Source organism: Pinus tabuliformis, chromosome 6 (genome assembly GCF_031772625.1).
Source record: "Pinus tabuliformis cultivar Carrire ecotype Pingquan chromosome 6, CPIR1, whole genome shotgun sequence".
Taxonomy (NCBI): Eukaryota; Viridiplantae; Streptophyta; class Pinopsida; order Pinales; family Pinaceae; genus Pinus; species Pinus tabuliformis.
In genome coordinates this window covers 1,804,259,072-1,804,271,706 of record NC_142292.1, presented here as the reverse complement: position 1 = coordinate 1,804,271,706, position 12,635 = coordinate 1,804,259,072, and the positions used below count along the sequence as shown (strand labels likewise).

Below are 12,635 nucleotides of genomic sequence, written 5' to 3'. Positions count from 1 at the left end.
TCCTCTTCAAGTTATGGCAATATTGTTTAAACTGGGAGCTTGTCACTAATAACCTTCTTTAAGAATGAAACATGGAAAACTAGGTGCATTCGAGAAACTGCAGGAAGCTCCAATTTGTATGACATAGTACCAATCTTTTGCAACACCTTCTTTCACTCTATACAAGGTCAATATTGAATCTATTATATATTTGGAATTGCAGATCTACAAGGTTTGAAATTGCTTGCTGCAGTAGCTCGCTGAGTCCTCTTTCCAATGCCACCAGTGTAATCAAAATTGGATTCTCCGAGAAAGAGTTATGCCCAATCTACCAATATGACATAATTATATAATTTTCAATAGAGTGAACTTGTACGACATGCCACGTGTCACTTTTTCAACCTTCGGATCTAAAAACAAGACACAAAAAACTATAGTCCGTTCTCTTTCTGTAACTTCTTATGAAATTGTAATGTGATGCTCAGAGAGAAAGTTATGACGATTTTACCAAGGTCACCTATTTGGAATGTAATTCGAGAGTCTACAAAAACCCTAACTTCCTGAGATCATAACTCCGAAAATATAGTGAGACAAGATATGAAATTCAGACCTGAGGTTCAAAACGATTTCGGGTCAAATGGGTTTTGTTTTAGCTTCTGAAACTTCGTAGAGAAAATTTTATAGCGAAAAGGCCACGATGACCTGTTTGGAATAGTGAAACCCTAGAATCTAAAGCTCTGATACCAAATGTTATGAAACCAGCTCACAGAAAGATAGAAAATATAGATCAACAACTTCAAAATTAGCCTCTTCGAGGGGGCAACCTCCTTTACTTTACACAAATAAGCAATTATTGGATGATACAAATGGAAAAAACCTCCTTTCTATATATAGGAGTCTAAGGGGTCACAATATAATCAAAGCCGACATAACAATAATAATATAAGGGCATAACAATAACAATAGTGGGCTTCTATGGGGCACAATAATAACAATATGGGGACAAAAGGGGCACAACAATAACAATAAGGGCTACAACGACAATAGTAATGGGGGAATCACCAATATTATAGGGACCTCATAGTGTAAACCAGAGTGAATGATCATGCATGCAAACAGCAAGTACATGATTCAAAAAATGGGAAAACATGCATGCGTGTGAAACGGGTCAATGCAACGACGACCATTGGTGAAAAAACAATGTCATGCATGCAACAGCGGTGAGATGCAAAAGAAAACTGAAACGCTGCTTCTCAAAGCTAACATACATTGAAACGATAGCAAGCACTCATTGAAATCAAGCAAACAACACTCACACAAACAGAAACACGAAAAATGATAGAAACTTAGTGCAAGACATGAAAATCATACTTACCCTGAAACAGCTAAGATGAAAATGCTGAGGACTCTTGGATGCGATGTGGGATGCCAGAGCTATAACATCGATGTGAGGAATGAGCTATGTAATGTCCATTTCATAAGTTTTGATAAGATCAAGGTTATGACGCGCATGCCACAAATTTAGGAAAAAGTGACACTTGGCAAGAGGTTTCTAAAAGGATCTTTGCATGTAACTTCCAGCTGTTAAGAATAGATCCCTGGATCTAAGGATGTTTTTTGCATTCTTCCTTTTGTTATTTCAGGAAGAAAAACCCATGCATGTAAATTAGGATAGCTCAATCCCGGAGTAGGTCGATTGACCTGAAGGAACATGCAAAAGTCTGCAAGCCTAGGAGAGGGATTTGCACAATTTCTAGGCTAAGCAGAGTTGGCTATCCTATAGGGATTGCACAATTTCTGGGAGGAACAGGTGACTGTCTCCCAAGATTTCACAATTCCTCGGCTAAGTAGCTGTCTTAGGATGAATTGTGCAAATTTCTAGAGGAAGCTTAACAGGCCACATTGCACAATTCTTGAGCTTAGTAGGCTAGCCAACTGATTTACACAATTTCTCGAGCGTATTTTGGTTGCCCTCCAGAATTATGAAATTTTCTGAACTACTCTGCTAGCAACTAGCCCAAGTCCAAAGTTGGTAGCCTATGAGGGGAGTGAAGCAAACTAACGTGCACAGGCTAGAAAGCTGTTGAAAAACCAATGAAGCCTATGTACTTGACAGTGCAAGACATGCCACTAGGATGGTTAGTAGGGAGGCTCCAAAACGAAGCTAAGGCAAAATTTTCGAGGGTGGTTGTAGCCGCTACAACACAACATTATCAGACTTTTAAGTACTAGATCTAGAGATAGAGTAACTAATGGCCATAACTAAACCATTCGAACTTTCTAGCAGTGAGGACAGAAATAGCAGAGCCCTAACTTCATCATGAAAAGTTACCCCTACATAAATTAACTCACTAGTAACTGTATTAAATTCATTTAAATGATCAGCAAGAGATCCACCTTCTGACATCTTCATACTAAATAAACGCTTCATAACAAATACCTTATTTGAGGCCAAGGGTTTTTCATATAATTTGGCCAATGCCGACATTAAACCCTTTGTTGTCATTTTCTTTGAAATATTAAAGGCTACAAACACTACTAGGCATAGTCGTATTGTTTCAAATGCCTTTCTATCGATAATATCCCATTCTGTGTCTGTCATAATCGTCGAATTCTTTGTCTTTCCGCTCAATAGTAGGTACATATCTTTCTGATACAAATAATATTTCATTTGTATCTTCCATAGCTGGTAGTTTTGGTCGTTAATTTTTTCAACCCTAAACCTACCATCTTCCACTATTTCTCCCACTCGAACCAAGAATTGTTCTCTCCTGCGAGTTTATCAGCCAAATAGACCTTCGGCTCTAATACCTATTGTTAGAAAATTATATATTACAAAGAAATGGAACACATAAAATATTGCAGAAACACAAACACATAAAATACATACAATAAGAGAGAGACACAGATATACGTGGTTCACCCAATTTGGGCAACATTGACGGAGAAATAGCCAGTCCTTTCCTTTTATATTATCTGGAAAAATCAAGAGATACAACCTACAATTGACCTGATGTAATTTCCTTTCCCTCTCACACAATCTCCACTCTCTTTCTGGCTCAGAATACACATATCTACATAATTGCAATACAATTCCATCCAATATAGTGAGTGGTTTCCTTCTAGCGAATAAAACCCTAAATTAAACGTAACTTCTACTCTTAGATCATCTACCTAATGAAAGGCTCAGATTGACTACGAAATTATAATATTTTATCAGGAATTTTACATCTATTTTTAGCTTCGGGGGCACTGCCCCCGAACCCCTGGGGGGGGGGGTCTAAAAATCGTTGTCACCACCCGTGGACCCGCCTAGTGGCGAAAAAATGAGCGGCGTTGCCATCCCATTACGAAATGGGGTCTAATGTGACGATACCTCTAAAGAAGATAATTAGGCTCCACACTGAACACTTTATAGTCGAGGTGGAACATATGTGTTATTCAGGACTAAATTTCTACATAGATATATTTTACAATTAAAAAAAAAATAGACATAAACTTCCCAATGTTTAAAACATTTGAAGTTAAAATTACCCTGTATACACTAGAGCCACATAGATATTTAAACCAGATAGATAAACCCAGTAACCAAAAAAAAAAAGCTAAAAAGGGTTAGGCTTAACCTATTGGCTGAACAACAATGAAGAGGCCTAGCCCTAACTGATCATGGAACCAACAAACTGGCACTTAGCAAGAAATTAGGGTTATATTTAACCTATTGGCTAAACAACAATGAAGAGCAGTAGCCCTCACCCTAACTGGTCATGAAGCCAACAAACTAGCACTTAGAAAGAAACAAATCTTTCTTTAGTAGGAGAGTTCAAAGATGAACAAATAGCTTGCAAATGGGGAAAGGATGCTACAGTCAATACAATGCAGCACAAGTTAGAATAATTCTATTCTCACAACAGGAGAAGACATAACACATATCATAACAAAGGATGTAAGACCCTTGCTATTGGCATTATTGCACAAGAGATAGTCTAATCTTGCATTTTGTGTAAACTACTGTAAAGCACAAAGATATAAAATAAGATCTGTATTGTATAGTGTGGATGTATTTATTTTTTACTGCCACATTTTCAGCTGTCATTTATTGATTTAAGCTCCATACTTGTACCTTGTAACAGAGTTTCCTATCTCATTTTTCCATAGGTTGTTGCAATAATTTAATTGACAAAAGAACATAGTAGTAGTGTTAAATCCATGGAATATATACAAAAAGAAATCCATATTCCTTTGACGAATTGAGATAGATCCAATCGAAGTATAAAATTCAAATAAAAAAGAGTTTATACAAAGTGAAAAGTTATTGCTTCTCTGGATTCAAAAATAAATTAACAGGTCTGGAAGTGATGTAATTTTGTAACAATGTTTTTAAATGGTCAGAATTTGGTAATATAAAAAGTTAGATAATCCGTAATTTTAAATGAATATTTGATGATCTGAATTGATACAACATTGGGAAAAACTAATCTGGATTGATATAGTATTGGGAAAAACTCAAAAGGTCATCGTTACATCATGTATGAATCTTGGATTATTCCAAATCTTTGTTATTTAAAATTTCCACTCGATTATAATCAAATTTGTCACTTGAAATTTCTAACCAGTTCTAATTAAATTGATAGTGAAAGAAAAAGGCATATTTATTATTCGAATAACTTACTCCCTACTGGGGTTTGAGTTATAAACCTTAATATTGGATTTGAAGTGATTTTTTAGGGTTGGATCAAAGCAGAATGCATCATCTGAGGGGAGATTTAAACTAACATTTCGCCCCCACGTTACATATTGTGTTTTGCCTCTATATGCATCCTAGTTATTGACCAAATCAATATCAGTCGAATTTTAGTTCGCTTATGACGAAATCCATATCCTGAGAAAGAGAATAATACGATTTCATAAATGTGAACCACCTACCCTATATGTCTAAAATTTGAAAGGTCTAGTTCACTGTTCTCGGAAATCCTGTACAAAATGATACTTTGGTGTTAATCTTGTTACGAGCAAGCTCATAACCTTATCATTCACTATATGAAACCTTGTAAAAATCTTTAGTATTGCACCAAGATAAACAATCGAAGATGTTTCATTTCAGTGAAAGATGGGTATGTCACTCTATGTAATATCATCATTAAACTATGATGGAAAATAATGAATGTGCATAATCTCAAAAGAGTAAATATACCCTGAATCGTTTTATCTTTATATGAAAATGTTTTCACAGTTTGAACTCATGTTGTCAATCAAATGGTTTTAGAAGAAATTATGTTTGTGTGGGAAACCAAAGAGAAAATATTTCTTAACCTTGAATCTTTTAAATGAAGAGAAGTTTGGGAATGAAGGTTTCCACAGTTTCAACTGATGTCGTGGATCAAATTATTCTATAAGAAAATATGTTGTGTGTGGAAAATTTCTGAGGACGCTCCACCCACCATAGGAACAAACAACATTATTTTCATAGGTGAAACGTCCCTCAAAACATTAGACATTTCCCACACCTAACATAGTTTCTTCCAAAAAGATTTGATTGACAACATCAAAAGAAGTTTTACCCATTAATTCAAAAGAAGTTACACTGAAATTTGTTTTATCCCTTGATTGGGGTTGAGATACATGAGATATAAGTTACATTACAAGTTTTTTAATAGATTTACCAATTGCTCAGATAGATGTGTATAGAATCAAAGTCAATGCCAGTAGCTTGGTGGTGGTGGATGAAATTGGTTCCATTTTTATGCCGACAAGTATAGGGATTGGACTCTATTCTATCAAGGCTAGAATGCCCATAAAATCCTTCCTTCCATATGCCCACTAGATGCTTGGGATTAGTCAATTTCACATATGCAGCCATTTCTTCCATCCACACCTAATCACATCACCATATATGTATGTACATTGATCATACTCTTCTTTACACATTATTATCTACAATCAAGAACATCCATGTGTCTAGTTGGAGAGGTCATAGTCACTTACATGCAATGTGTCTCCCGTTGGATCGGATTCACACCTAGGTTCATCGATGAGCTCCCAAGCAAATATAGTTGGATTGTTCTTGTAAGACATATTTGTCAATGTGTTCACCCTGTTCAATATAACCTTTTGAAATGTATGTCATTCATGGCAGCACTTAGTAGTGGGATTATGAAACACTTTATAGTAACACTAACAGTAAAAGTAACAGTAAATCCAAATGTATTAAATACCTTCCAACACAATACCGTTCATCTAATTCTTCTCAGGCTGAAAATGAAACCTCGTTCGTTGCTGTGAGAGCTCAACATTCATCCATGGATACGGTGAAATCTAAGACCCCATTTCATAAATGTGAACCAACTACCTTATATGTCTCAATTCTAAAATTTTGAAAGGTCTAGTTCTTCTTCATACCTGGGACACTTGTTCATCATAAATGACAGGATATATTTACTGAGCCTTCCAACATCCGTCATTGAAAGCCCAATTTTTCCCTACAGTAAGTCCTGCCGAAGTAGCCTCTTCAAGGACTAAGCTAATTTTGTGCCAGGCGGAAGGATCAATAGCAAGGACCATCAGTCGGTATGCATTAAATCCATTCACATAGAATGGTGATATATTCAAGGCAAATTACATGCCATTTCTTCCCACCATACTCGATGATGGCTCCCATTCATTCTCCATCTATGTGATCAAAACAAACTCAAATAGAATACTTGTAGATTTCTAGAAGAACTCTTAGACTTGTGATAATTTGATCAGTAGAAATGAGGGTACTTATGAATATCTATGTAGTCATCTATATTTTTGCTATGAAATTCAAATTTTATGAGTTTTGGGAAAAAGAGTGTGTCACAAGGTTACAAATACATACAATCTATCATAAAACAAGGAAATTGTTGGGACCAAAGGAAAAAGAACCAGTGGAACCACCAAATAAAAACTAGCTAACCAATTGACAAATGGAATTTACCATGACAAACCCCAGCACCAATCCCACACACAACAATAGATAAGAATTAGAATAAACCAAAGAACTAAAATAAAAGTAGCATTAAATCCAAATTTATTAACTTTCTTCAACACAATATCGTTCATCTAATTCTTCTCAGGCTGAAAATGAAACCCCATTCACTTCCATGAGAGCTCAACATTCATCCATGGATACGGCGAAATCGAAGGCCCTATTTCATAAATGTGAACCACCTACCTTATATGTCTCAACTGTGAAAATCTGAAAGCTCTAGTTCTTCCTCATACCTGGAACACTTGTTCATCATAAATGCCAAGAGATATTTGTAGAGCTCTCCAACATTTGTCATTGAAAGCCCAAGTTTTCCCTATAGTAAGTCCTACTGAAGCAACCTCTTCAAGGACTGAGCTAATTTTGTGTCGGGTGGAAGGATCAATGGCAAGGACCATCAACCAGTATGAATTAAATCCATTCACATAAAATGGTGATCCGTTCAAGACAAATTGCATGTCATTTCTTCCCACCATACTCCATGATGGCTCCCGTTCATTCTCCATTCATGTGATCAAAACAAACTCAAACATAATACTTCTAGATTTCCATAACAGTGCTAAGAATTTTGATAATTTGATCAAGATAAATGAGGTTACTTGTGAATATCTAGGTAGTCAACTATATTCGCCTATGAAATTCAAATTTTATGAGTATTGGGAAAAAGAGTATGTCACAATATTATAGATACACACAACCTACCACAAAACAAGGAAACTGTTGGGACCAAAGGCAAAAGAATCAGTGGAACTACCAGAAATACTAGCTAACCAATTGACAAATGGAATTGACTCTGACAAACCTTAGCACCAATCCCACACACAACAATAGACAAGAATCAGAATAAACCGAAGAAATTAAATAAAAGTAAGAGTAAATCCAAATGTATTAAATTTCTTCCAACATAGTATCATTCATCCAATTCTTCTTAGGCTGAAAATGAAACCCCGTTCAGTTCCATGAGAGCTCAACGTTCGTCCATGGATACGGAAAAATCGAAGACCCCATTGTTTTTTTAGAAACACCCTTGACTCATCCCCTAGAAATCACATACTCCGCTGCCGGTCATTCTTGCCAGTGTTTGCAATCTTGTTTGGCCTATTGAATATTGTCTTCCCGCAGAGTCCTACAACAACAATAAGAAACACACAAATAATTGTAGGCCTAAGCAATGCGTATGGACGAAAGATTGGTATTGTTTCAGTTATAACAAGAGCTTTCATCCAATGGTGGCAAACATTTTAATCGTATAACATCAGATCAGAGGGATCATAGTAAGACAAGTAAGACAAGAGGAGAGTTGATTTCAAAGGGGAATGCCTTATAGCAAAAATATTTCAAAAATAGTTAAAAATTAAAAAAGAAATATATACATTATATAAAGATATTGAAAAAAAAAATATTTTTTTATAGTTAAAACATTTTAAGCAAGGTCAATATTTTATGCTCAAGCAAATATTGACTCATTTTATACATTCAAAAATGCAACATAAATAATGAAAAACTACAAGTGGTTTAGAGGATCAAATTTGTCCAGATGCAAACATTATAATGAATTTTTCACTCTAAAAAGAAATTCACCTCAAGGGATTTGATCCCTCTCGGCTCTTGCCAGATCCATGTTTAAGCTGTATCTATACTAGTAGTATGAAATCCCACAGTATGAAAATCCATCTTATTGATCTAGGGTATTCATATGGAATATAGCCTATTTAAAGGGTGAAATTAAACGAGTGTCGATTCATCTTAAGTCTGAATCTATCAAGGGCAAAGAGGGATCAAATCTCTTCACATGAAATTATGTGTAATTCGTTCTGTGTTCAGTTCACATGTAATATTTAGTGAATGTCCATATTAAATAACATAGTTCAATATTTAACTTTATATAGAGAAAAAATTTCTTGTGTTGAATAAAATTTTTAATATTGTATATAGAGAGATCTTATTCATTAATATGTGCTTTTTCATTTAATCTATGGGAGAAATTTTTAATTCCTTTTAATGTTGACATGTAAGATTTTCAAAACTATTAATAAAAAATGATTCTAAAATATTAATAAAAATATTTATTCTATATCTATATAATATACAAAGAGAATATCTTATGGATATATCTTAACATTGGATCTACAAAGTGATCAAAGGGAAGTCTCTTTCAAAGTGAAAACCTTTACTCAAGTTTTACACTCAAAATGAGGTTTGAGTCTTAAGAGAGTTTGTCCCTCTAGGCAAGAAATAAAATGAATTTATTTTGGTTTAATTAAGAAAAGTCATATAGACAAGTGTCATATGAACATAACTATAATTTTCTAAGTACCTAGTATAGATAAACCATGACATTTATCATTATAATAAAGTTTATTTACAAATTAAAATCCCCATAGTATAATGAAACAATTGTCCATTATTAAAAACTTTGTTTATAATTTTTTTATATATATTTAACTTATATATTATTTTTTTATAATAATAAAATATTAATTTAATTATTTTTTATGATTTTTTTAACTAATCAATTAATTTATATAACTGCACTAATTAAATATAACAACTTTGTTAATGAATTCAACAGCATTCTTCACATCATCACTAATTAAATACAACAATTTTGTTAATGAATTCAACAGCATTCTTCACATCATCTAATCTGATCCATCCTTTTAGCGAAAATTCTCAACCACTTCCTTATTTTTTTCATCCAAGTGGTGTTCTTCCTCTGCAATTGATCTCTCTTGGCGCCCCTCTCCCATTCTCAGTGCCCTCTTTGTTTACATATTCAATGGATAAGGTTGTTTACCCACTTCTTTCATTCTTCTGACAGACTAAGTGGTTCGCCTTTCATATGCGCTCTACGTTTTCAAATCCGATCGATCGAGAGATGGCATACGCAAGCCGCCTTCATATTGTTCTCCCATTGTTCATGCACATTTGCACCACAAAACCATTTATCCCTCCCAACTTTAATGACACGTTTGGAGAAAACAGGAATACAGTTTTGACTCGTTCATCTCTAATAGACAACAGACTTCCTTTCTATTTTTCCACAATATATGGTGATGAGGATTTGGAATCATGCTTGCTCCCGTTTCATTAAAGATTTGAATATTGTTTGAATCTTCAGGTTGCCTATAGTTTCAGGTTTAGTGTAACTAGTTTTTTAAATTTATCAAGTTTTCTTTGCATTATTAGAATATTCTTATTAGAATTCCAATTTTAATGGAAATTTTAATTAATTTATTATTATAGTATTTTTTAATTGGTTAATTTTAATTATCAATTTTGTAAGAGGAATGGTTTATGTTTATTTTGGAATATGATTTTGATAATTTTAATTTAATTATCAATTATTTGGGTGGATGGTAGGATTTGAGCTCTATAAAATATTCTAGAATATTTTCAATATTATACAGAAATAAAAAACTGATATTTATTTTGAATGTTTTATTTTTCTGACTTTCTGATTAAACTTATTAATTAAAAAAATGCACATTAACAAGTGTTGTATGAAATGACACATTGTTTATTGGACATGTGCTATTAATAAGTCGTGATATTGGTCCATAATATTGTAACAAGCCTATTTAGAAATCAAGAATCTATAATAGACGAGAAAATCTCCATTATCAAAAATCTTGTTACATATTTAATTTAAATCTATATCTATATATTTAACTTTTATATAAGCTCTTTATCATTAATAATAAAATTATAATTTAATTAATTTTTATAATTTATTTAATTTTAACGATTTGAAAACCGATAAAATAATTTTGACACTTACAATATTGTATTAGTATAAACGTTTCTAAATATTTAACAACTATTTAATTTATAATTACACTAATTCAATTTCATTTATAATAATCTAATATATATATATATATATATATATATATATATATATATATATATATATATATATATATATTCTTTGATTGTGCTTAGTGGCAACTAAATAACTCTGCATGTTAAAAAACATTGCATAACTTCTTTAACCATTTCTATTATGGTGCACTTTTTTTTCTTCTTTGAAAAATTCTTCTAGGTAACTATTTGCTGGGTTTTCTCTACTTAATTGATCAAGATCGAACGGAGAAGATTTTGAGATGCTGCCTGCTAACAATCAATACTGAAAGCAATCTCTTCTTCCTAATTAGTTTCTAGGAATCGAAAATCAAAATTGCTGAATAGAGGTATATAGGTTGTCTTAAAAATTTTGGATTCCTGTTCCATTTATAAAAAAATTCAGCGCCGATTCAATATCTGAATTTTTCTTCTTGAGATAAATTTTCGCCACAAACAATGATCACCACGTACGAGGAACCCATCCTAACAATCCCTGATTCCAATTCCTTATTCCCAGATCCCCGCTTTGCCCTTTTTTCCTTTTGTGTATTTCATTTTCTAATGAGGAACGTATGCTGTCGGCGGATTGGTGTTCGAGAGGTATAGTGAATAACAAGTACACTGCAGGGTGAAGATTTCTTCACCTGGGGTTTTTCTACTCTCACAAAAAAAATTGAGTGTTTATGATTTCTTCATCACATGTTTTTCTGATGAAATCAAATTTATATTATAGTTTTATATGACTATATTTGATTTGTGAAGTTGTATTTTACAAACCAAACATAATTATATATAAAACTTATATAAGTATATTTGATTTGTAATATTATATTTCACAAATTTAAGATAGTTATATAAAACGATAATATAAATTTGATTTGTGAAGTTATGTCTTTTTTTAATAGAAATTCTCGAGCTTTTTTTCTGGCCTAAACAAGTTTATACAAATATAAACCATATTTGATTAATGAAATTTCAATTGTGAAGTTATGGTTTTTTTCTTAATAAAAATTTTCTAAGTTTTTTTCCTGGCCTAAAAAACTTTATAGGTGTATTATTAACCATGTTTGATTAATGAAATTCTATTTGTATTATTAACTATGTTTGATTTGTGAAGTTATATTTGTATTATTATATTTTCAAAAAATTAATTATATTTTTTCCATAAATTTATTTGTATAGATAAGTTTGTGTCCTCATGATATTGAATTTATTAATAAATAGAACATTCGTTACATTGCAGTTTGATGGCCAGATCTATGACAACTCAAAGTACACCGGAGAAAATGTGAATTGAAGTTTGTCAAATAAGTTATTTTCTACATAATTGTTTTCCAATATTTATAAATCAGCTTTGCAATAAGGCATCAGAGAGGCTTTATATATACTTTTATTTTCTACATAATTGTTTTCCAATATTTATAAATCAGCTTTGCCATAAGGTATTAGAGGGCTTTATATATACCTTTTGATAACGTATTAGGGACGTTTTCTAAATCAACTTTGCAACAAAGGATTAGGGAGGTTTTAATGTGTAAAAGTGGAATTGGATTCAGAATCTTATTTTGTGGAAATAAGCTTTTATTACCGTAATGGGGAAATTTAGTTATAAAAAATTTTAACATTTATTTATATTAATAATTTTATTGCTTTTCACACATTATCATATTTATTTTCTATATAAATATAACACCAAAATATATAAGTCTGGAATTTAATTAGGCTTCTATTTTTTATTTAATTAATCTCCTATTTATTTCTTTCTTACTTAGTTTAACAAAACTATGATATAATGATATTTTTG

The 12,635-nt window shown here is 32.4% G+C and overlaps 1 pseudogene; it reads right to left on the bottom strand.

Annotated features, from left to right (window-relative positions):
• Positions 1–7,494, bottom strand: part of LOC149266239 (mannan endo-1,4-beta-mannosidase 6-like) — a 28,015-nt pseudogene extending 20,521 nt beyond the window's left edge.
• Positions 7,495–12,635: the final 5,141 nt, after the last annotated feature.